We start from the raw sequence: 25,971 nt of genomic DNA on the forward strand, positions 1-25,971 counted from the left end.
TATTACCTTAACGTGAATTCTTCTTCTTGTTTGGTATGTTTACCTATATTCATTATACCGGTATCGGTATGTATTACCTTAACGTGAATTCTTCTTCTTGTTTGGTATGTTTACCTATATTCATTATACCGGTATCGGTATGTATTACCTTAACGTGAATTCTTCTTCTTGTTTGGTATGTTTACCTATATTCATTATACCGGTATCGGTATGTATTACCTTAACGTGAATTCTTCTTCGTGTTTGGTATGTTTACCTATATTCATTGTACCGGTATCGGTATGTATTACCTTAACGTGAATTCTTCTTCTTGTTTGGTATGTTTACCTATATTCATTGTACAGGTATCGGTATGTATTACCTTAACGTGAATTCTTCTTCTTGTTTGGTATGTTTACCTATATTCATTGTACCGGTATCGGTATGTATTACCTTAACGTGAATTCTTCTTCTTGTTTGGTATGTTTACCTATATTCATTGTACCGATATCGGTATGTATTACCTTAACGTGAATTCTTCTTCTTATTTGGTATATTTACCTGTATTCATTGCGTGCCCGCAGTTGCACTCCATTCCGTTGAAGGCGTATTAGGCCTAATTGAATGATGTGTGGAATTCTCATATCGTGTAGCAGGAACAGGAGATGTAGGGAGAGAATTATAAATAAATTCACATAATGGTTTAAAATAGAGATGTAGAGGATTTTCAAAAGTAATGGGTAATTTAAATTTCTCAGATCTTTGCTAATTTGTATTCAATCTTGAACATTAGAATATTCTCATTATTCGGATATTTGGGTCTATAAGTAGGCCTACTTAGATAATATGATCATAATATCAAGTGTCGAAATTCAACGTGGGCGATACTTGACTGATAATTTCTTTCTGGAGTCTTATCAGGAAAGGTTCTTTTACTTGCCGTAAATCTACGACACTGACACTGAACACACAGCTTTACTTTTTTCTCTGAGAAATATTGCTGAGGAATTTCACCACCCTTTAAAATCCATCATCTTCGCCCGTGCTTGAACCCGGGAATCTCGATTAGCAATGGTTATGTACAGTTATAAGGTTAGGTAGGTAGACAAATTTAATTAGATTAATTTGTTTATTTGTTTCATAATTTTATCAAAACTTGATCTATACAGGTGACTCGCTACAAGAACATCATTGTCTCTAATAATGTAGTAAATCATTGGTGAAGATAATCTTTATTAAAAAAACGCACAAGAAAGATTGAAAAGATGATGAAAGCACTAAATTAAATGCTAATACAAAATAATGCAAATGGTCAATGCGTAAATAAAATGCATTGTCACAGCAGGAAACATGGCGTTAGAATATCTCCTATAGCAATAGCTCGAACATTCTTCTTGCAGAAGTGATGACTGCCGTTACACGTCTCCGCAAATGCCCCAGCATATTTCTTCGCTGGGAAATCTGTTCTTTGCGTCCGCCGTGTCACCACCGCAATCGAGCCACTCGTAGGAGAGGCACTTGCCCTTGCTGGAGTCGTAGTACCACTGCTTGACCGCTGTGCCGCTCGTACATGTCCCGCTGTCCCGGGGTTGGTAACACTGTGGCAGTTTCTCCTGCAAAAAACGCTGCGATGAGTTGCTGCGTTTAATTAAGAAGCCAATTCAGCGGTTTTCCCGCCAAATCTAGCTTTTTTGGGTAACCATCTCAAGGGTAAAATTATATTATCCCGCTTAGTGGGAATACTAGCGGTTTTTAATCTTTAAAATTTCTGAAATGAAATCATATTAGCATTATAAACGGCTTTCATAATTACATTTAATTCGTCCAGTGTGTGTTCTGTGAAATAATGGATGTGTTAATGCAGTGATAATTCCATATTATATATGTTACCGTTAAAACCCGAAATCCGTCAAAACCAGTTTCAGCTAGTAAAAACTACATAGTTAAAAAAATATATATATTATGCTTTATTTAACGACGCTCGCAACTGCAGAGATTATATCAGCGTCGCCGGGTGTGTCGGAATTTTGTCCCGCAGGAGTTCTTTTACATGCCAGTAAATCTACTGAAATGAGCCTGTCGCATTTAAGCACACTTAAATGCCATCGACCTGGCCCAGGATCCAACCCGCAACTTTGGGCATAGAAGGCCAACGCTATACCAACTCGCCATCTAGGTCGACAACTTTAAGAAAATAAAGATAGAAAGTGAGTTTTCGTATAGGCTAATCTAGAATCAACGTCAGGTTAGATTTGGTTTGTTTAGGTTTTTGTTTGGTAAAAGCCTAAAAAAAACTATATAAACCAAAACTAACCTGCCATTGATTCTAGATCTTACGAAAATTCGCTTTCTATCTATCTATATTTTAAAATTACTTTTTACTAGTTGAAACTGGTTTTGTCGGATTTTGGGTTTTAACGGTAACATGTTTAGTGCAATAAGAATTTAAATATGTTGTATCCTGTGATAAAAGTGTTCAAAATTGCTTTATAGCGCCACATTGGAAATGAAAAAAAGTATGCAATATTCGTTACATTGGCGGGTGGATGCTTTATCTTGACCATTATATTATTATTATTATTGTTATTATTATTATTATTATTATTGTTATTATTATTATTATTATTATTATTATTATTATTGAGTAATAAGTATGCATTAAAATCTAGAGATATGTGCTAGAAAATCGCGGGTTTTCGAAAATCATCTAGCGGGATTATACGAACAACTGTTGGCAACACTGATCACATTGCCAGTGTGTGTGCATACACTTACGCGCATGTGTAATGTAATGAAATGATGCCATATGTGCAAACAAAGGAGAACCAATTTATTTATTTACACAACAGTCTTTAGAGTTTTAGACACTGAAATAATGTAACAGATCTTGTCAAATACAATAAAAGTTAGAATTAAAAAATTCTTGTACCGGTACATCATAAAAAGACTTACTAACGAGCCAACTAGAGATAACGTTTCTTAATTCACCATTGCTTAAGGTAAATAAGTATGTGGGCATTTTGTTAAGACACTTTTATTGCCATTATTTCACAATTTTTGCTGGTTTTTGTTAGACAAAAAATCAGTGAATGGAGTAAGGCCATACTCGTCCACCCATACTCTAGTAACGATTAGTAAAAACATAAACCCACCACAACCACAACATATATACACAATTCATCAAACCATCCCATACAACATAAACATGCAGCTTTCCGTACAATGACACACAGATTAATTAATATACCAATGAACAATGAAGAATTAAACACACTGAAGAATTAAACACAATAAAATATATAGCACAAGACAATGGATACAACCCTTACATAATAGAGACACTAATAAAAAAGACAAAACAAAAACAGAACAAACCAACGCAAACACCACGTGAGAATAAATACATAACATTAACATATCACAATACCAATACTCACAAAATTGCAACTTCATTCAGAAAACTAAAATACAAGCTAGCATACAAAACAAATAACACAACACAGAAATACCTAAATAATCACATTAAACATTCAAATAAATATAATTCAACTGGAGTTTACAAACTAAAATGCAATATTTGTCCACATTTCTACATAGGACAGACAGGAAGATCCTTTCATGCAAGATATAATGAACATATTAAAGCTATAACCAAACCCTAAATCACATTAAATTACGCAGAACACATTATCAACAATAATCATGACTACAATAATATAGAAACAGATATGGAAATTTTACACATCACACCAAAAAGTTCACAGTGAAACATCTTAGAACAGTACGAAATATATAAACATACAATAACATACCCACAACATATACTTAATACACAATTACAGTTCAATACCCACACATTATTCGACGTCATGATACGTCATAACACACAAACAACCAGCCTCCACCATTAGAGCAACACACCCCCACCCCTACAACCGACAAATGCACATCGCAGAATTCAAGATCACCAGCAGTTCAGGAGACACTGGTGAAGACGTAACATCACGTCGAAACGGGCCGTCTGTCCAAGGTATACCTTTTTTTTTTTTTTTTTTTTTTAATTTTAACACTTTTTAACGTGTGACTAAACAATTTTATGTTTTTAACAAACAAAGTGTTAACTTGAACTATAATCAATAAACGATTAGTACGTATGACCGTGAAACGAGCGGGCTCTGGTTCATATTCTGATTAGAATCAGTTACCTGATTGGGGTTTTTCCGGGGGTTTTTCCGGGGGTTTTTCCTCAATCACTTGAAGCAGAATTGCTGGGTAACCAGCGAATAGGGATTATAAAGAATGGACACTGAGCGAATTTTCCTGTGTTTTGTTTTTCTATGAGGCAGCGCATAGTTCCACTTTCAAGCGCTAGAGGTTAGTGTAATCGAGCATACGCTAAGATAATAATTGAGAATAGAGTTGAGACACAGGATCCAAACATCGCCTACCTTATTGCATAATCCAGTAACGCTTTGCTTCAAATAAATTCAAGTTAACAGCTTTTCCTTATTTCTCAGTGACAAACTAGTTGTAATAATAATATTTTATATTTCAGATGCCATGAATTATATTATAAAATAATATAATACATTATAAAATTAAATATCGAATTCGTTTAATATAGGTATATGGTTTTACCTCTCATAAGAGTTTTGTTTTTCCATTTTCAGCGCTATCAAATCATTACATATTTTAATTGTTGTTGGGGTCAACGTCTCAACTCTCATTATAAAGGAACTCTAGAGTCTAGACATTACAGTTAATGACGGATTTATTATTTTATAGATCCAATTTATTTTATGAGTACATAATGTACCTAGATGTATTAATTATATGTGTTATATTTCCGCTGTGTCGACTGCTAGCTGGTGTGATGTCAGCGCCAACTCTAGGGAGAAAGCAGAATCTCACGCTTTAGCTGGCTTGAAGGTCATTGAAATCAGTCCGGCTATGTCAAAGGTACCGACGCGAAGTGTCCATTCTTTATAATCCCTATTCGCTGGGGTAACTTTCGGCGTTGGACCTCTGAATCATTTCGCCAACATTAATTCACATATCATCATGATCATCATCCATACCAGAGCCCGGATTAAGTTCATGGTGTGGCATGCTGTACTTGTGATAGAAGATGGATTCAAGTTAAGGAAGCATAAAGTTCTTGCGGACAATGTGGAGGAATGGTGTTGCTATGTAAAAACATGCAAATGGAAAGGAAAATGTTGCCGATCCAGGACATATACACACACTGCGTGGGCCACAATGTACTTATTACAGTTCATTTGGTGGGCCGCAATGTACGTACCATTCTCCAGGCGTGGGCTGCAGTTTAAGGGAAAACGGATTAGGGGCCGCAATTTACCGGAACCGCCTTGTACTGGAGTGCTTCCGTTCGGCTACCCAATCATTCACAGAACAGGAGTGGTAAGCACAATAAGCCTCAGGCTACAGTGTAAGTCTTCGGGTCCCTCCTCCCCACAAGGAAAAAAAGGCCATACTCGCTCGTCCCTCTCCCCAAAGCCAAAGAAGTATTTTTAATTGTTTTATTTTACCACGCTTTATCGGCTGCTATGGTTAGCTAGCGTCTGAATGAAATGAAGATGATAATACCAGCGAAATGAGTCCAGGATCCAGCGCCGAAATGGGTTCAGGAAAAACCGCAGATAAAATTTCAACCAGGTAACTTGTCTCAACCGGGATTTGAACCCGGCCCGGCTCGCTTCACGGTCAGACATGCTAACCGTTAGTCCATAGCGGTAAATCCACCAAAGAACCGTCTGCAACTTATTTTGAGACAGAAGAGGAATATTGTTAGGAATTTCTTGAAACGAGGCACCACAATCAACGCAGAGATTTATCATCAGACATTAAACAAGTTAAGGAGGGCCATTCGGATCTAACATAATGACAAGTTGAGCTCTGGAATTGTTTTATTGATTGATATCGTCCGTTCGTATACTACCGTGCACACTCGAACTTTACTGCAAAGAATCAATTAGATATGGACCACGCTTCGTACAGTCCGGACTTTGCTCCCATCTTTTCATGCACTTGAAGAAATGGGTTGCAGCACAGTGCATTGACGATGACGAATTGAGGATGAGGAGTGGCTCAATTCACAGGTGACGAATTCCATAACTACGGAATATAAAATCTTGTCTAACGCTATTTCAATGCTATATTTATGCAATTTTATATGTAAAAATAAAATTATACTTTCTCCACTGCACTTTAAGAACAAATTTTTGAAAAATATTTACATTTTCAGATTACAAAATGACAGTTATCCATAGTTGGGCACCTTGTCACACTGTTAAAAGAGTGAAAACCTTTGTCAAAAAAAAATATATCCCTTTTTTGCCAGGAGCCACAAATTCTCAGATTTGAATCAAATCGTGAATTTGTGGTAACTGGTGGAAAAGGAAATGCCTAAAGAGATTATTATTTTTTTGGTAGGTTATTTTACGACGCTTTATCAACATCTTAGGTTATTTATAATCGCGACGCTGTTATTCTCGGCGTGGCTCCTCCTCTTTGCTTACGTCTTAGGAAGTGAAGGCAATTTTTGTTCTTTCGTTGCCGAGCTACTGGACGAGGAATCTATTTGCCACACCGTTAAACATTATCATGTCGTAGCTCCTATGATAATAAATCAAACGCACTGTAATTCAGCAAATAATTGAGCGGCAAATAACGTCCTCGTGTACTTTCTGCGAACGCCAACAAAAGAGCCAAAATGGCGGGCGATTTTATTAAGTATTTATCGAGCCTTAGGAAATGCATAACGTCATCATCAGCGAATCACAAGACGCACACGTTTAAATGTAGCCGACCTGCAACGTAATTGACTGCCGGAAATAAGAGCGACGGGACTATAGCGTCTGAATGAGATGAAGGTGATAATGCTGGTGAAATGTGTCCGGGGTCCAGCACCGAAAGTTACCCAGCATTAAAGAGATTATTATAACCAGAGTTATTGAGAGTGTGCCATGCAGAGTTGATGTAAAAAAAAAAAAAAAAAAAAAAAAAAAAAAAAAAAAAAAAAAAAAAAAAAAAAAAAAAGGACTTATACAATTTGACTTCACATGACCTTAAATAAACAAAATTGTGTTATTTTATAATATAAACATGTAAATATTGTTCAAAATGTGTTCTGAAAATGTAGTGAGGATAATATAGTTATACTTTCAAATATAAAATTGCAATAATTGTGGAATTAAAATTAAGTATTTGAAAAGTTTTAGATGGTTCTTTTTATGTGGCCAGGTACTGTAATATGCCGCCAGATAAAAACTAATAGAAGTGCGAGGAATCTCTGGAGAACTCCTTTACGTAAACCAAAAATTGAGAGAACGGTACTAAACTTCTCAAACCACATTGTTGCTACAGTCCTGAATACTCACTATTTCTTCACATATGATGTAACCCGTTGTTAAGAGCGTAAGAAATAACTTTGCCACAGCTGTCATTCTGAGTGTTTATGGAAAGTCGAGTCCGAAGAAAAGTGTTACAAAGTTATAAAGATTGTGTTATCGAAGTAGAGTGTAGACTGATATACAGCCCCTTCAGGTGTCCTATATTTGCTGACATCTTCAGTGACTGTCAACATACTTGTGTCATAAATTTTAATTTAATTACTTATTCACTGATATGGACTAATTTTTGTCAGTCTCTAACAGAACTATGAATGCATGTATTTTCAATTTTAAAGCTTTAATAGAGAATTAAGAACACACTTCTTAATTAGGTACGTACTATGAAACCGATCGGTATTTTTGCACTACCAATGTTTGTTTGAAGAGTTATGCCTCTTCTCCACTTTTAACCACCATGTTCTTTCATTTGTAGTGTATTGGAGGGTCTTTTTACTACTGGGTGTTCATTTCAAAGTGTGTCATGACGTCACTGTTGTTGGGTCACCGATTTGAAGCGAGTTTCAGCTTATATGTCAGAGAAGTTGCCTATTATTCAAGGCGTTCTTCAATCTGAACTTGAGAACGTGTACGGTATAACTTGAACGTCGTAGCAACAGATGGCGGTCTGTACGGTCTGTGTGCTACCATAACCTCTTTCGAACTGTGTTTTGCGCCGGCAAGTCGTACGCAGGGTATTTGTTATCATCGGTTGCGTACGGTAACATTCCACAACACAAATCAAATGCTCCGTGTCCATGTTGACCGTCGAAGTTAATGTCAACAAATACGTAAGTAATCGTCTTAACCCTCTCCCCATATCCCGACAGTACGTATTTCCAAACAGTTCACATTCCTGCCACTACCGGCGTTACCGTACGTATCGGTACGTACTCTTCAGAATGAGCGCCGTACTTGCTAGGCAACTTCTCTGCCTCATAGGTTATATGCCTCTGCGGAAGTGTAGGAAGATTGAATTCTCTAGGCTCATCGACTAGCCACATGACGGCATACAGCGAGCCATGACACACTTTGAACTGAACACCCAGTAGCCTTGCAGAATCTCTAGGTAGACTTTAGGGGTATATGACAATATACCCTTTTGGTATGAAAAGATTTCCTACATAAAAATACAAACTTAGAGACTGAAATTAATTTTGAGCATAAAAGCAGATTTACCACTATTCCTTCGATTTCCGTGAATGCACTGTAACTGGCTAGCTTCTAAAAACATAATGCTGCGAGTTACGTCTTAGATATTTAAAAGTGGCAGAAAATATACAGTTTCTCCTCAGTGAACTCTTGTAACGGAGTAATGGGTGAATGAGTACGTTCCCTGCTATTTCAAACAACCGTCTTGAAGACTTTACTAAAATTACAAGTAAAATGAAGACGTTTTTAATTAAGAGATAATACATTCAAGTGAAATACGTAGTTAAGAATTTGAAGTAAAGCGTCTTTGAATAAGAGTGCCACATTTAAAAAATGGAATAAATTATATAAATGAAAGAGGTTTATTTATTTAATTATGTTATTTTGAAGCACACTTAATGCCATTACGTGTGGAAGAGATTTCAATTTTCAATGTTAGACAAACGTAAACCAGGCTCAATTTCACGAATAACATACGTGATATTGTTCCTTACGTCATTAACTGTTTCTGGCTTGTTGGCATAAACCCGTGATTTAACATAACCCCGTAAGAAGTAATCCAGCGGCATTAAATAACATGATCTCGGGGGCTAGTTAACATCACCACCACGCGAAATGATGAAGCTTCTCCCTCAAAAGGTCCACTCAACGAATAGGGATTATAAAGAATGGACACTTCGCGTCGGTACCTTTGATGTAGCCGGACTGATTTCAATGATCTTCAAGCCAGCTAGAGCGTCAGATTCTGCTTTCTCCCTAGAGTTGGCGCTGACATCACACCAGCTAGCAGTCGACACAGCGGAAATATAATACACATAATTAATATATCTAGGTACATTATGTACTCAAATAAAATAAATTGGATCCATAAAATAATAAATTCGTCATTAACTGTAATGTCTAGACTCTAGAGTTCCTTTATAATGAGAGTTGAGACGTTGACCCAACAACAATTAAAGTATGTAATGATTTGATAGCGCTGAAAATGGAAAAACAAAACTCTTACGAGAAGTAAAACCATATACCTAAATTATATTATACAAATATTAAACGAATTTGATATTTAATTTTATAATGTATTATATTATTTTACAATATAATTTATTATATCTGAAATATAAAATATTATTATTAAAACTAGTTTGTCACTGAGAAATAAGGAAAAGCTGTTAACTTGAATTTATTTGAAGCAAAGCGTTACTGGATTATGCAATAAGGTAGGCGATGTTTGGATCCTGTGTCTCAACTCTATTCTCAATTATTATCTTAGCGTATGCTCGATTACACTAACCTCTAGCGCTTGAAAGTGGAACTAAACGCTGGCGCACAGAGAAATAAAACACAGGAAAATTCGCTCAGTGTCCATTCTTTATAATCCCTATTCGGTGGTCCACTGTTTCGTGAGCAGTATGATACGTGACTCCATATTGCCGAAACGAGGCATTTCTGAGATCCATACCTTCCAATTGAGGCCAAAAATAATCCCTTATCATAGCCCGGTATTTTACACACACCGTACACTTCATGGATGTTTTTTTTTCAACATAAATGTTAATGATTTCTACGCGTCGTGGAATGGTGTAACGTTCCATGATTATTTGTCAACAACAACTGTAACCATGGGAACAATATGACTGCTACAGCTTCATAAACATGGCAGCTATTATAAATATTAAAAGTAGGACATTCTTATTGGGAGATTATTTATTTGTATTTAATCATTTATGTTACATTAAATTATAATAAAGTGAGCAACAACGAGCAGTGGTAAAACACTAGAGTTGCATTCGGAAGAACCCGGTTTCAAATCCCGGTGTTGGTCAAGATATATGTTTTTAAATCCACAAAAAATGCTCATGTTTAAGGCCAAAAACTAAAAGTGTAATTTTTTATCATCTACATTCCACAAGACCCAGTTCGCTTAAGGGTAATGATTTGGCGCTTGAATTGAATTGCTGAAAAGAGTGTATTTGGCCAACAGACCTATCGACACTGTTTTACGAGTAGGTCTATAGGCCTACTTGTCTTTATTAAAAGGAACTTCATAGAGTTATGTACTGGCGCGAAGGAAGCGGTAAATAATCATAATTTACTGTTGCACAGTAATAAAAGCAACAGATAAGTTCCCGGTTTACACCACCACGGGAAGTCGCTCCACAAGGCTACCAGCAACACCGTCACTGAATCAGCCGTTACTTTATTTATTTATTTTTTTTTAAGCGTCGCTTTGAGACTTGAGAGTAAAATTTGCCATGAGGCAACTACTTTCATTTTAAATTTCATAACCGAGTTTGCAGTTGTTTATTTTGGCTAATTATAATGCTTCTTAAGTATCTGCAATGCTTGTTCAGCACGATTAAATACCGCTTTAACTACAATAAAACAACATTTTAACAATACGTTTTGAGTCACATCCCTATTCAAGAATTTCTGTTATAAATAAATAAATAAATAAATAAATAAATAAATAAATTAAATTAAATAAATAGATAAAATTAAATAAATAAATAAGTAAATAAATAGATAAATAAATAAATAAATAAAAAATAAAAAATAAATAAATTGATAAAATTAAATAAATAAATAATTAAGTAAATATATAAATGAATGAATGAATGAATGAACGAATGAATAGATAAAATTAAATACATAAATAAATAAATAAATAAAATTAAATAAATAAATAAGTAAATAAATAAATGAATGAATGAATAGATAAAATTAAATACATAAATAAATAGGTAAATAAATAAATAAAAAATAAATAAATAGATAGATAAAATTAAATAAATAAGTAAAGAAATAAATTAATGAATTAATTAATTAATGAATAGATAAAATTAAATGAATATATAAAATTAAATAAATAGATAAAGTTAAATAAATAAATAAATAAGTAAATAAATAAATGAATGAATAGATAAAATTAAATACATAAATAAATAGATAAAATTAAATAAATAGATAAATAAATAAATAGATAAATAAATAGATAAATAAATAAATAGATAAATAAATAAATAAATAAATAAAATTAAATAAATAAATAAAATTAGATAAATATATAAACTTAAAACATAAATAAATAAATAAATAAATAAAATTAATTAAATAAATAAATGAATAAATAATTAAATAAATAAATAGATAAAATTAAATAAATTCATAAATAAATAAATAAATAAAAAATAGATAACATTAAATAAATAAATAAAAAATAAAAAATAAATAGATAAATAGATAAAATTAAATAAATAAGTAAATGAGCCCACTACATCCCATTAGGGCAAGGGCCTCCTGCATCAGCAGGGTAGCTCTCCTTATACTCGCCGGGAAGCTATTCCTGACGAGCCTATTGTACTGGTTAAAAAAGTTATTATCCTCATGCATAACGATTGTTCATTTACTGTCTCTAAAGTTTGTCCATTTTCTGTCACTAGAGATTATGCACTGATAAAGGTTATGCACAATAGTGATTAGTTGTTCAATGTCAGTGCACTTTCCGTCACTTAGGGTCTGTCCATCTTCTTCCGAGCATCTGCCATGTTGCCCTGTTCTTGTCCACTGTCTACCAGCTTCCCTCCTGAAGAAGTCGTTCTATCGAGCCCTCAATCTTCCCGTTGTCCTCTTCCCCGTTCTTGGTTCCCACATGGTTGACACATACGCCCATCTCGACGTGTTCAGTCTGGTCACGTGGCCTCCCCACTTCCACTTCAGGCACTGAGCTGCCATCACGACGTCTTGTAGGCCTGTCATCTTACTTATAGTAGTTCTGAATTATTAGAAACCAAACATTCTTCTTGCAGAAATCTTGATTTCTCAATGGTTCCCTAGTGTACTTGTAAAATTATGCTATTTAGTACGTAGAAATTTATTTAAATACTAATTTAAATTCTAAGTTGGAAAGAAGCTTATGCAAATTGTGTAAAATTTAAACTTGACCAGAAATTATAAGTAAAGAATACAATTTCAATACGTTCTACACTACATCTTGCAGGAGCTTTAGTTCTTTCACACCGTACGAATAGAGTAGCAATTTTTATATATTTTTAGAGTGTCTTTTATACCAGAAAATAACCTCTATATTATGCCATATCGACAACTGTCTTTTTATTCTAAAACAGTGATGTCAAAGCAAGCGCATTTTTCTGACCTTGACGTCTTGCGCGGGCAGCAAGCGCTAAGTATGGAAAGAGGAAGGGTTGTGTATATGAATAAGCAACCTGTTGGATTAAGAAAACAGTGGTGCACAAACTTCAAACGGAACGTGAAATTTTATGTCGTTATTTTTATATGGCTTCTTTCTGTTTAATATTATCTATATTGTCTATAAAACAAAAGTACTAACACTGATTTCTTAATATTGCACTTGTGTTTTAAATCTCAATAACTTAATATAGAGTTAAGAAGGAATATTCACTTAAATTCTATAGTAGTATAATATTATACTGTATTAAGTGAATGAAACACATCATTCATAAAGAAAGTGATATTCCAAAGAAAGAGATTGAGTATAACATGATAAGTTGGAATTTATATTGATGATATCTTTAGCCTTACAAAAGTAATCAATAAACTAATCAAAACAACATTACAGGACAAAGCAAAGTTACCTAGATACTGTATCTGTTTTAAGTGTAACTAATATTACATAACAAAACTCTCATCGCATTATGCTTTTAAGGTGATATTTGTGAGCAACTTCCTATCATCAGAATATTAAATTATTTTCTCGAAATCCGCTGAAGCTATAGAGCTGACATTTTTACAACACATGGGCACGTATCTTTTGCTTATGATGTAACAGTAGTTGCTTTGTTAATTCATTTCCTTACAAACAATTTCCATGCGAATATTTTCAAAATTTTCAATACACTATCTTCAGTAATACGTATATACGGTATATTAGATTTACGAAAACATTCTGTAAGGCTACTAAATAAATAGGCCTGTATCTGAAAATTTCAGTTTTCAATACGAAAAGTTGAGAAAATATTTCTTTTGAATAAAAAAATCAAACTTGTGAAAAATGAGCATTAAAATTAAAACTTACATTCTTATAACGCACTTATACTTCTCAGGCAAATCTAAAAATTACAATGGATACAGTTTTAATAAGTTCTCTTCTCTTTATCTATTGAATCAGTGCTGGCCATCCCTGAATATAGCTCGACCAAGCGGCATATACTACCTCTTTCGTCTGTCTCTTTCCTTTCCGCTGTAAAGCGCTCAGGCTCTCCTGGACTCTAAAGCGCGCGCTTGCTCCTGTGGCATCAATTGACATGCCTGTTCTAAAAGAAGATAGGTTGTCGGCCGAGAAAATTCCTCCGTTTTATAGAAGGAGAATTTCTGGCTCAGTCCCCAACTCATCTACGATGTAACGCTTCTAACGCGGACGAGAGAAACTGATTGCATACTTACGTGCTGACACAGAGCTGTTGCAGCGAGGAGCAGGAGTACGTGCACAGCGGCCAGCATTTTTCTTGCCAATGATTCCTCTTCCGGAAACCTATCCAACCGCAGCATATCACTCCAGGAATAACTGCAGCTTCTGTGCATACACTGCACCTTAATCACGACGAGCAAGCTTGTAGCGGAAGACTTCAGTGCTAATTATTTTGAAGTGGGACACGTCTGTTCTTTAATCTGTATTCATATCAAGTAGCCTATATGATCATTTGTGAAGTACATGTTGCGGCCAATTTGTTTGGCGTCGGCGGCAAAAACTACGCGCTGCTCTGAGAAGTATTATAAAGGAGCCTCCAATTTATAAAAATGCACATGGATATTAAAATACAGGACATCATTTTATTTTTACTAACATTTTTAATATTAACTTGCCTATACCTCTGGATCAACGCCGTTTGCTACCCCCTTCCACGACTGGAGTTCGAAGATACTGGCGTAATATACAAACAAATGACTTTACTAGGTATAGGAGGGAAGAAAAGTAGTTCATCCATTTACGTAAACTAGGATATATCGCGATTTTGAGTTTGATAATTTTCAGTAGGTTTTTGTTTAATCAAAACACAGTACAGTATTAACAATGAGTGTTTTTACTCACGAACTGAGCTATCCATGCGGACGTATTCATTATGTAGTGTATATTATATTGTCTACAGCACATTAGCGGATAGCTGCTAGACACGTGTTATTACGCTCCGACTTAGGTGATTATTAGCAGCGGTTTTAGAGTGCATTACTATTTGAAAGTGTTTAAAAGTGTCGTGGTATATAATTTTGTGTTATTTCGCATTCGATTTCTACGACAAAATGGGTGGAAATAGCAATAATAAGAAGTCATCTCCCAGCGAGTTCTCCGAAGAAGCTGTCCGACGCGTCATGGTGGAAGCGTTGAAAGATCCCGGCATGCTGCAGGTACTGACGCAGGCCATCAGGACCGCCATTGTGGAGGACTTGAAACAAACTATTGCTGAAAACAGTGCTGTGATAGAAAGCCTGAAAACAGCTCTAGAGGAGAAGGACAGGCACATTAGGCAGCTCCAGATGAAGGTGGACGATCTGGAGCAATATCAGAGGCGACAGTGTTTACGGATTTTCGGTGTGAGTGAAAGTGAGTCTGAGAACACGGACACTATCGCCATTGACGTGGCTTCTAAAATAGGAGTACAATTAACTGAAAGTGATATCGACAGAAGTCACCGAGTGGGGCGAAGAAACAGTGATAGGCCTCGGCCTATCATTGTCAAATTCGTCAGCTATAGAAAGAGAGCTGAGGTATTCAGAAACAAAAAACTGTTAAAGGGTAGTCTTGTTACCGTCCGTGAAGATCTAACTAAAGCCAGGCATAATCTGCTAAAAGAATGCATAACTAAATACAGCTTGAAAAACGTGTGGACACAAGACGGAGATATTATTGTCAAAGTAGGCGAGCACAAACACAGAATTAAATGCCCAGAAGACATGATCTGAACGAGTCGGCTGCGTAAAACTAGTAAGGCAACTAATTTTAATATACTGCAATATTCAATCTATATTAAATTTTACTCTATCAGTAACTTTACGTAATAATTAATTCTTTTTCATTCTTATTTTTATCATTTAGTACTGTAAGTCACTTTAACTTTTACCATATAATAACGTTATTTATTAATTAATTATTTTTCTTCTTCACATTCTTTATCATTTAGTACTGTAATTTTAAGTTATTATTGCTAGAAAATAATTTAAAAACTTGAATTGCATATAAGTTGGTACAATTGAGAACAAAAAGCAGCATGTTCACCCGACAGTCCCTGAGGTCAGTGTACAGAGACCGGTCCCCTCTATTAACACGAACAATAGCAATCCTACCTGCCCACTGCCCTGTACCGCAGACATACTCAAGGCTGCGCTTTCTTTCTCTCCTTTGTCACTTAATGTTGTTCACGTGAATGCTCAAAGTCTGTTGTGTCATTTTGACGAATTTTCTTCTATCTTCTCACCTTTAGACATTCACGTTATTCTTATCTCCGAATCTTGGTTACATCCTAATCTTCCTTCCACTCTCGTAAACCTTCCTGGCTATACGCTTTGCCGTAATGACAGAGAGGGCAAGAGAGGCGGAGGGGTGGCTGGTTATATTAGATCCGATTTGCGACCTAAAATTATTCATCATTCTCCAAGCCAGTACTCTGCCAAACCCGAGTTCATGTTCATTGAAATTTGCACCTTATTTACAAAATGTCTAGTGTGTGTCGTATATAAACCCCCACATATATATGACGTAGATGATTTCGAAACCGCCTTACTAAACGTAACGCCGCAATATGAGAACGTTATAATCATGGGTGACTTCAATTCAAACTTACTTGACTCACATTCTAGTACGACTAAAAGACTTAAATCATTCTTTCAGTGCCTTGATATGGTAATCCTACCCCTAGCTCCCACACATCACACGGAAGGTACAGACACATTACTGGACTTGATAATTACTAACAATGCCGACAAAATACTGACGCATGGACAGTTGCCTGCACCAGGACTATCAGGGCATGATATCATTTATCTATCGTTTAATCTGCAGTGTCCTAAATCGACTCCTAGAGTAATTACTTACAGGGATATCAAAAGAATAGATGATATTGCACTGAAAGAAGACGCTGCGCAACGTCCATGGCACATGATCTGGACATTACGAACTGTAGACGAGAAAGTAGACTTATTCAGTACGTTAATACTTCAACTTTATGACAAACACGCACCATTAAAGACCAAACGTACCAGAAAGACCCCAGCCCCTTGGATGACGACTGAAATACGTAGCCTGATGTCCGAACGCGACTTAGCCTATAGGAAATACACCCGCAATAAAAACGACGAATATTTTAACTTATATAAACACCTAAGAAACAGAACGACTCAACTAATAAGAAACGCTAAACTCAAATACTCCTACAAACTTATAGAGCCCAACACAACCCCTTCCGAGTTATGGAAAAATCTGAAGGTCATTGGACTTGGAAGGGCTAGTGAACAAGCAGACATACCCATCCCACTTGACCGATTGAACGAACACTTTGTAAAGGACCCGACCTTAAACAACACAATGAAACAAGACACAGTTTTGCCTGACTCAGCTCCCCCAACTCGAGACAAATTCTATTTTACTGACGTCACTCCTATTGACGTAATGAAAGCCATCCGACGCATCAAGACGAAAGCTCAAGGGCCAGACAACATTAGCATATTACTCATACAGAAAATACAAGACATAGTAATACCTACAATTGCACACATATTCAATAGTTCCTTAATCACTTCAACTTTCCCTAAAATATGGAAGCAAGCTTTCGTTCTTCCTCTTCCAAAAGTCAAAGTTCCCACCGACCCGAACGACTATAGACCAATCAGTATCCTGCCAGCCATATCAAAAGCACTGGAAAGAATCGTACACAGACAAATTACTAACTACATGAACGAACACAAACTATTCGACGAGTATCAGTCAGGTTTCAGAGCTGGACACAACACAAGCACTGCTCTATTTAAAGTGACAGAAGACATTCGTGAAGCAATCGACTCTAATAAAGTAACAATACTAACACTTCTTGACCTTAGCAAAGCTTTCGACTCTGTAAATTTCGACCTGCTCACCCATAAATTGAGAAATCTGCATTTGTCAGAGACTGCTGTGAGTTGGTTCGAATCCTACTTACGGGAAAGACAACAATGTGTTGTATCCGGGAATCGAAGCTCTTCCTGGTTTAACATAACATCCGGTATACCACAGGGTTCGGTACTCGGACCATTGTTGTTCACAATATATGTCAGTGATATTACATCTCATGTAAGGCATTGTAACTATCACTTGTATGCTGACGACCTTCAATGCTACATCTCTTCCCGCTTAGATCGAATAAATGACGCTATAGATAAATTGAACAAAGACATTGACTCGATTGTGACATGGACAAAGAAATCCCATCTTAATATCAATCCTGGAAAGACACAAGCAATCATATTAGGACACAAACGGCAAACCGACGCTGTAAAGCACCTCGACATTTCCCCCGTTAAAGTAAGTACAGTGCATATCCCTTTCAGTTCTTCGGTAAAAAATCTTGGCATTCACATGGATAATAATCTCAACTGGGACATGCAAATCACAGAAACCTGCAGAAAAGTATATTCTATTATTCATGTGCTAAAAAGGATAAATGTTCATCTTCCCTCTTGCTTAAAAAAGTCCCTTGTGCAGACCCTTGTATTTCCCTATTTTGACTATGCTGACATTTTACTGACTGACCTTTCCAGCGACAACAAAATGAAACTTCAACGTGCTCATAATTTGTGTGTACGTTTTGTAAGCAATGTTCGTAAATATGATCATATTACCCCATCCCTGGAAGCAATAGGTTGGCTTAAACTAGATAAGAAAAGAAATTTACATTCACTTCTCTTTCTCTTCGAAATCTTGAACTCTTCTATTCCTTCGTACCTGTCGTCTCGCTTCACTTACCTTTCTTCCCACCACAATCTGAACACACGCTCTCGCCATGAAGCAATACTAACAATACCATCCCATCGCACCTCCTCATACTCATCCTCTTTCACAAAAGCCCTGCCAAGACTCTGGAATTCGTTACCTGCTAGCATCAGGGACTGTCGAAATAAAATTCAATTCAAACGCAAACTTACTAGGCACTTGGTCAGTAATTGAGACTCGTTCAGACATGGTTTCTTGTAAATAGTTCTTTTAATCTACCACAAAATATCTCAATATCCGGTAATTTCATCACTATAGAATTTTGTTATTGTAGGTTTAATTTGTAATTTAGTAAATACAAAAATATTCTTTGTTCTTAACTTCTATGATAAAATGTCTAGCTTTCATTAATCAGGTATTCTTGTCGTACTTTAATTTTTATTGTAATTGTAATTGTAAATTTAATATTAATTGTAATCTTATTGTTCATATTATAGTTGTAATCCCCTGGTAGAGGGGCAGAGAAGGCCTGACGGCCTTATCTCTACCAGGTTAAATAAATAAATCTAATCTAATCTAATCTAATATAGAGAATGAAGTTAAATTGAAAAATAATCATAATATGGATATTTAAACACATTTTTTTAAATGGTGGCCGTTCATTTCGATACAGGCTTCAGTTATAATGCGCATATTATCGCACTATAGACTATTGCACCTAATTCCAATTGCCAGTTTCGTTCTTCGTACTAGTAACTCAAATTGCCAGTTTCGTTCTTCGTACTAGTAACTCATGTTGAAATAATTCTGTACCTACTCTATAAAAGAGTACCTACCTTACGTACTGTAAATTCAATCTTCACTTCTGTCCGATCCGAAAAGATAAAATTACTCAGACATGCTATCTACTGTCCGTCCAAGTGGTTATGTGTAGGGTCGTAGAAAGGGAGGAAATCACGTGACAGTTAATTACTTAACGGGGCCCTTTTATTTAAGCTATTTTAAACAGTTTTATAATATTACGTAGACCAATTCCTAACAGAAATTAATATTCTCAGAAAAGAGCTAAGACAGCCCAGCCACTAGCTGGCGAATAAAAGCTGGTGAGGGAAACCAGGATACGACGTAGGCAAATGGACGACAGTACCTGTGCGAAAATGATTCAATATTGAAAGCTCTTTCGTCACTGGAAAGCGTGAACATATTTTTGGAACGTACTGTTTACTATGACCGTAAGGCTACTATGGCTGTATATGCGGTCTTGGTTCTGTGTGGAGGACGGTTGAACTTCATTAGTAGAAGGGGTGGGAGTGAAGTACATTAAAAAATTCAGGTACAATAAAAATTGAAGTAAAATAGAATGATGTCCCTGTATAAGTCATTTAATTGAACAGTAGAGTAATTTTATATTCTCATTTGTTATGGATGGATGGATGGATGGATGGATGGATGGATGGATAGATAGATAGATAGATAGATAGATAGATAGATAGATAGATAGATAGATAGATAGATAGATAGATAGATAGATAGATAGATAGATAGATAGATAGATAGATAGATAGATAGATAGATAGATAGATAGATAGATAGATAGATAGATAGATAGATGAATTTAATGCCATCCAGTGATTTACAGCCATAGATATATACAATCACCAGATAATCACAAAAACAGGTTAAAAGTTTTAAAAGAAATAGTACAAAATCAGGGGACACATACGCTTGTAAACGGTGAAATGGTCAGAGAGGCTATAAACATCTTCATGCGAGTTGAATTGCGCAAATATTAGTCGTAGATCTGTGCACTTCCCCCGACCTCCATCCTCTCGAAAACCTATCTTCTCCTCCCCTCTTACGTCACCTGGTTTTCCAACCCTACTAAGTTACTGATCTCTTCAACCCCTACTATAATACTCTCAAGAACTGCACAGATGGGGCAGTGGAGAGACTCGGTGCAGACGACAAACATTCTTGTAGAAGGTGATTTCTGCTGAGGGTCCCGCAACCATTCCTACGAAGCTGACGAGGTGTTGTAAGTATTTCTGACTTCTTAAACATTGTATTTACCTCTCCGTCGCTGCAGTTCACACATTCCAGTGCCAGAAGAAGCAGCATCGCTCTCCACGTACAGGACATGGCGACTATTCTAGAACTAGCTGATCCAGTCTGCGTTATCGCACACATATTTAAAGTTCAAGACTCGGGGTTTTGTTGACAGTCAATTAAGATTTTGTTTATCACATAATGGTCCATTAAACTCTCTATAGCCAAATTGTTTCACACAGAATATTATGGCGTGTCTGAAATCGGCAGGCAGTGTTGCATAATCATTTTTGCAGTGCAAATGTTATTCCGTAACTCGTGCATTGCTAACGACTAGATTTCGGAACTTTATGTAATAAAATTTGTTTTTATTGGTTTGGCATATTAGAAGAGAAAAAGTGGATCTTTGCCGATCATTGTTTTTTACGTTCGAATGAAGCCAACTTCATTTTGCATAAATGCATATTTCGTGGGTTTTCTTTTTTAATTTTTTTTTTTCAAAATTCAAATTTATTTACAATTTACATTTGAAATTAATACATATGAATAGATACCCAAAATGAGCATATGCTCGTGCTCGGGTACAGTCCAGTAGTCTACATAAATTTTACAGAGATCAAATAATAATGCCGATGATAGAAATAATAGTAACAACAACAACAATAATAATAATAATAATAATAATAATAATAATAATAGAATAATCGTGACGGGGATGATACAAAGATATTAATACAAAATAATCCATTAATAATAGTAATTTATTTATTTATTTATTTTATTTATTTATTTATTTATTTAATGTGCTGTACAACGGAATAATAATAATAATAATAATAATAATAATAATAATAATAATAATAATAGTGATAAAATAAAAATATTTACAATAATAAAATAAATACTAAGACGGATAACATAAAATATAAAACCACTAGCGAGAGTTAACACAACTTAAATAAGCATATTAATAACCGGAAAAAAACGACGAACTCGAAAATCAACAGAAAAGTTCGTTGTATCGCAGACGACAGCAACCGCCGTATTGACATTGTGTTGTGTATTAATGGTAGTAGGAGGGGAGCCGAAAGTCTACGTAACTGCCGTTCTCTTCGAATCTTCTCGTACACTCATGGGAAGTTAATGCTGCAAAAATAAAATGTCTATGAGTCAAACTGTTCATTATTACCAGGATAAATACAAATAATACTGAAATATATTAATCAGGTTTCAGTTATAGATCTCCCCTTTTGTGCAAGAGGTATCATAGCAAAATATTTTATGAATGGCGGGGAAAATATAAATTTCAAGAACTCTCTAGTGACAAGAGATAGTGACAAGTGCATATATAGTTTTATTTTGCACATTTAAGGCGTTAGGTACAGCTTAAAGGAATAAAATTTTGGAAATATTCAACTTTTTTTCCCCTCCATTACTGTATCTTGTACAATAATGAAAATTAGTATGTGTAAAACACTGTCTATCTGCTATATTCAGGGGTCATCAGCACAGAGCACGCTGGGGCTAGCCTCTCTTACCCGCGGAATACGCAGTGCACTATAGTGCTCTCGTAGCTGCTAGCAGGTATGCTCTCTGTCTCTCCCTGTTGCACGACGGTGCACACCGGACAGCACCGCGTACCCTTTGCACATTTCAACGAGTGCTGACGACCACTGTGCTATATGATAAACATATTTATACGATCTAAAAAAATTATTTCAAAATTCAAAGTTCACTGTGCAGTGATGAAGCGTTACCTTCATAACTCAAAAAGTATCCAACATTCTGTGATGAATTTTTTTATGTGTATTTGTGCATATCATATCTACAATATGATATAAAATCACTTCTCTACTTTGATAGATTGTCTGATAGAAATAAATTCATTAAAAATGGTCAATAATCTAACACAAAATAAAAAATAAATAAATATTGTTTATTAAGGAATGTAGTTGAAAGAGCATGATATTGTAAAGATGAGTTTCAGCAATAAAATAAAAGAGAGAGAACATGAAAAAGTTAACAAATTTATGAGTTTTGTATAGACTGAAGTGAAATTTCAAATGTGTCATCGAACACATATCCTAATGACGTCATTGAATATGTAGGCTTACATTCAGGTAACGTGCCTAATTTCAAGTATGCTGCAACGGTGTCAGCCAACGTGGAACGCAGATTTTCCGTGTGTAGGCCTATTTTTTTTTCTTCCATGTAACAGGGTGTCGTCAATGGAAAATTTGAAAATTATATTCAGTGCGTACTATAAAAAATCACACAAGAATTATAAGGTTTATACTTGTTAATATTTAATGTGTAATATTGTAACATTTCTATTATCAGGCAGTACATCTTACTTGACGATATGTGTTAGAGGAAGAACAGTTGTTTGTATGCATCTGAAGTCTGACTAATGTAATATGTTGCTAGTCGGTGATGTTTGGAATGGAGGAGGAAAAGGAACCCATTACCAGTGGCGTATACTGGTTTAAGGGTCTGGGCTACCACTGACCCTATTATTACACAAAATATATTTTAAAAACCCTATAATAAAATTCCTTACCTATTTATATGTGAATTCCAGACGTCTTGATTGGGACGAAAATACTTTGATGACTTCGTCATTGAAATTACAGTTGGGCCGCTTGCGAAGTTTCTGTAGAAATGACTTTTCAATGGACATCAGTGCCGAGCCGGATAAACGTTCTTGTGTATGAGTTGATCTACAGTAGGATTTTATTCTCTTCAACGCAGAAAATATTCTTTCTACCGATGCTGACGTAGCTGGTATTGTCACAATTAATGTTGCCAATTTAAGGACTTCAGGAATAACTTGGTTCAGCTGGTTTTCATATATGGCAGATAATATTTCATGGATAGGTTTGTTCGAAAAATCAAAGACTTCTGCTGAATATATTACACTTAATTCATTTTTCAAACGTACTTGATCAAAGTGACTGTTATAGGACTGAAATAATTTGTTTAGTGCCTCATTCGGGAAGTTTTCTCTATAAGCAGAAAATTTTTGAGAATCTAGAAGATGTGTGAACTGAAGCTTTCCATAATCAGAAAATCTGTCAGTAATTTCCATGTGCATACGATCTAGTATGCTGTAGTACAGCTGCCCGTATTTCAATTCATCATCTCCTTTTCTTCGCTTTAATGGTGGTTCCATTGTATTGTCTGAAGAATTTTCATTTTCCATATTACTCCATATGGACGGGAACCCACTACGTCTGAACTCGGATATAGTATGTTTTAACTTTGATACCTCTTGCAAGCAGTATGCTATGTCTAGACTTTTTGTCTGAAGAATATTGTAGAGCACATCTGTATGTGCGAACACTCTAGCATAGACTTCAAGAAGAAATATATTCTGAAACTGTTTGAAAAAATACAAATATCCTTGAGCCTGCACAATTACATCATCAACCCAGTTTTCTTCAGAGTCATTACAAATGATATTTTCAAAGAAAGCAGTCAGTTGTTCTCTGTATTACTTTACTGTATTTACAAGCCGAGATGTAAAATTGCATCTAGTTGGTGCTACTTTTGGGAGTTTCTTTTTCATAAATTCTTGAGTTTTTCTGATCTTTTAGGAGATGATGAGAAAAATGCAGCTAAACCCGACAGTGTTTTGAAAAAAAAATGCGGCATTCTGGAATGGATGAAGTAGTTTGTTGCAAAACTAAATTGAGAACATGGCTGTAACAATGGACAAATAGTGCTTGAGGATACTTTCCTTGAACTTTTGTTTTTAAGCCATTAATATTTCCCGCCATAACTGAAGCACCATCGTATGTCTGTGCAATTAACTTATTGCCGACATTGTATTCTGCTATAACACCTTCCACATGCTGAAACAAAGCAGCAGCAGTTTTGTCCGAACTGACATTTGTGAATCCTATAAACCGTTCTTGAACATTGGCAGTACTATCGACGTATCTTAAAACAGTGGACAATTGACTCTGATTAGAGCAGTCACTTGTTTCATCAACAACAATGGCCGCAAAAGTTGCTTCTTCTATTTCAGATTTTATGTTCTTTATCATAACCCCACTTATAGCAAATATTAAGTCATTATGAATTGCGGGAGAAGTACCACGGAATACTGTTGAACTCTCAAGATGATTGGCCAGTAAATGGTCAAATTCACTTAAGGAACTTAAATATTCAATATAATTTCCTCTATTGTCTGATTCCACACTCTCATTATGACCCCGAAAAGCCAATTCTTGTTTTCCTAGAAAGCAGACTGCGTTAATAAGACGCAGTAAAATCTCCCGATTTTTTTTCACAAGAGCATTGTGTTGGTTGATGTGTAGAACTTTTTGCTTATCTAGCTGTAAATCAATTCTTGTCTTCCCAAAGTTTGCAAAGTTCATGCTACTATAAATATGAGCTTTTGATTTGTCGTGTTTTAGGACTGCCGTTCGAAGGGAGTTCATATTAGAAAACCCCTCTTTTGACCACACATTAGTTTCGCGGCTAAATAACAAACATGGCCAGCAAAATAGTTTAGACAGTTTAGAACTACCACACAACCAATTCCACTTACCATATGATGTTGAAGTGAAATGGCGTGTGTACTCACGCTGTTTTTCTTTTACGTCCATGGACAAATTTAACTCAGGAGGTGGTCTTTCCATTTTCACAATTTCAACTTTCTCGTTGTATGTACGACGGTTAAAAGGCACTTTCAATAAACCTTCTATTACACAGTCATTTTCAACACAAACCTCTCCAGAAACTTGTTCTGCCATATTTTTCACAATATCACTTAATTGGGAAATTAAAAACTTAATAATTCACAATTAATATAACTCTTAGACACTCGAACAAATCACAAATTTAAAATACTGCACTGCAAGAACACAATTACATTCATGAGCTAGCGTACTAAGCGTACTGTTGCTTCGCGCCTTCCAAGAAACCGATCACGAGAGCGGCAACTCACCCGCCTACACTGCACGATGGAAACAGAAGAGAGCGGGGGGACGGGGAGTTGTGCGACTTGAGCGGAACGGTCACAGGCTACCCTTCGCAGCAGCGGTTTCTCCAGTGATGCCGCCTTGACAACTTGTTTCTTTTCGAGAGCAGAGAGCGCATATAAATCTAACAATTACTTTAATTTTAATTACTGTGGTAAAACTAATACGGTAATACAAAATTATCACATTATGTTATATTATAAACTTTTTCTTTTGTAATTTCCTTGGGCTACCGCCGGTAGCCCCGGTAGTCCGCAAAATACGCCCCTGCCCATTACCTCCTGGTCTATTTGCTTCATAAGTGGTGTCTTCTTGGTATCACTTGTTGGGTTCAGACCTGTCTTCGAACAGTTGACTAAACAACAATTGTAACATTTGCGTTGTCAAGAAAGTATAGGTCCATTTATATATATATATATATATATATATATATATATATATGTTACTGTAAATGTACGAAGAC

At 35.6% G+C, this 25,971-nt stretch overlaps 1 long non-coding RNA gene across 1 annotated transcript; it reads right to left on the minus strand.

The window, feature by feature from the left end:
* Positions 1-1,192: 1,192 nt before the first annotated feature.
* LOC138707862 (uncharacterized) lies at positions 1,193-14,195 on the minus strand. Its single transcript, XR_011334402.1, has 2 exons — positions 13,962-14,195; positions 1,193-1,592 (listed from the first exon to the last, which is right to left on the minus strand). It is a non-coding gene; the product is annotated as an uncharacterized lncRNA (long non-coding RNA).
* Positions 14,196-25,971: the final 11,776 nt, after the last annotated feature.

This window comes from Periplaneta americana, chromosome 1 (genome assembly GCF_040183065.1).
Source record: "Periplaneta americana isolate PAMFEO1 chromosome 1, P.americana_PAMFEO1_priV1, whole genome shotgun sequence".
In the NCBI taxonomy this organism is placed as follows: domain Eukaryota; kingdom Metazoa; phylum Arthropoda; class Insecta; order Blattodea; family Blattidae; genus Periplaneta; species Periplaneta americana.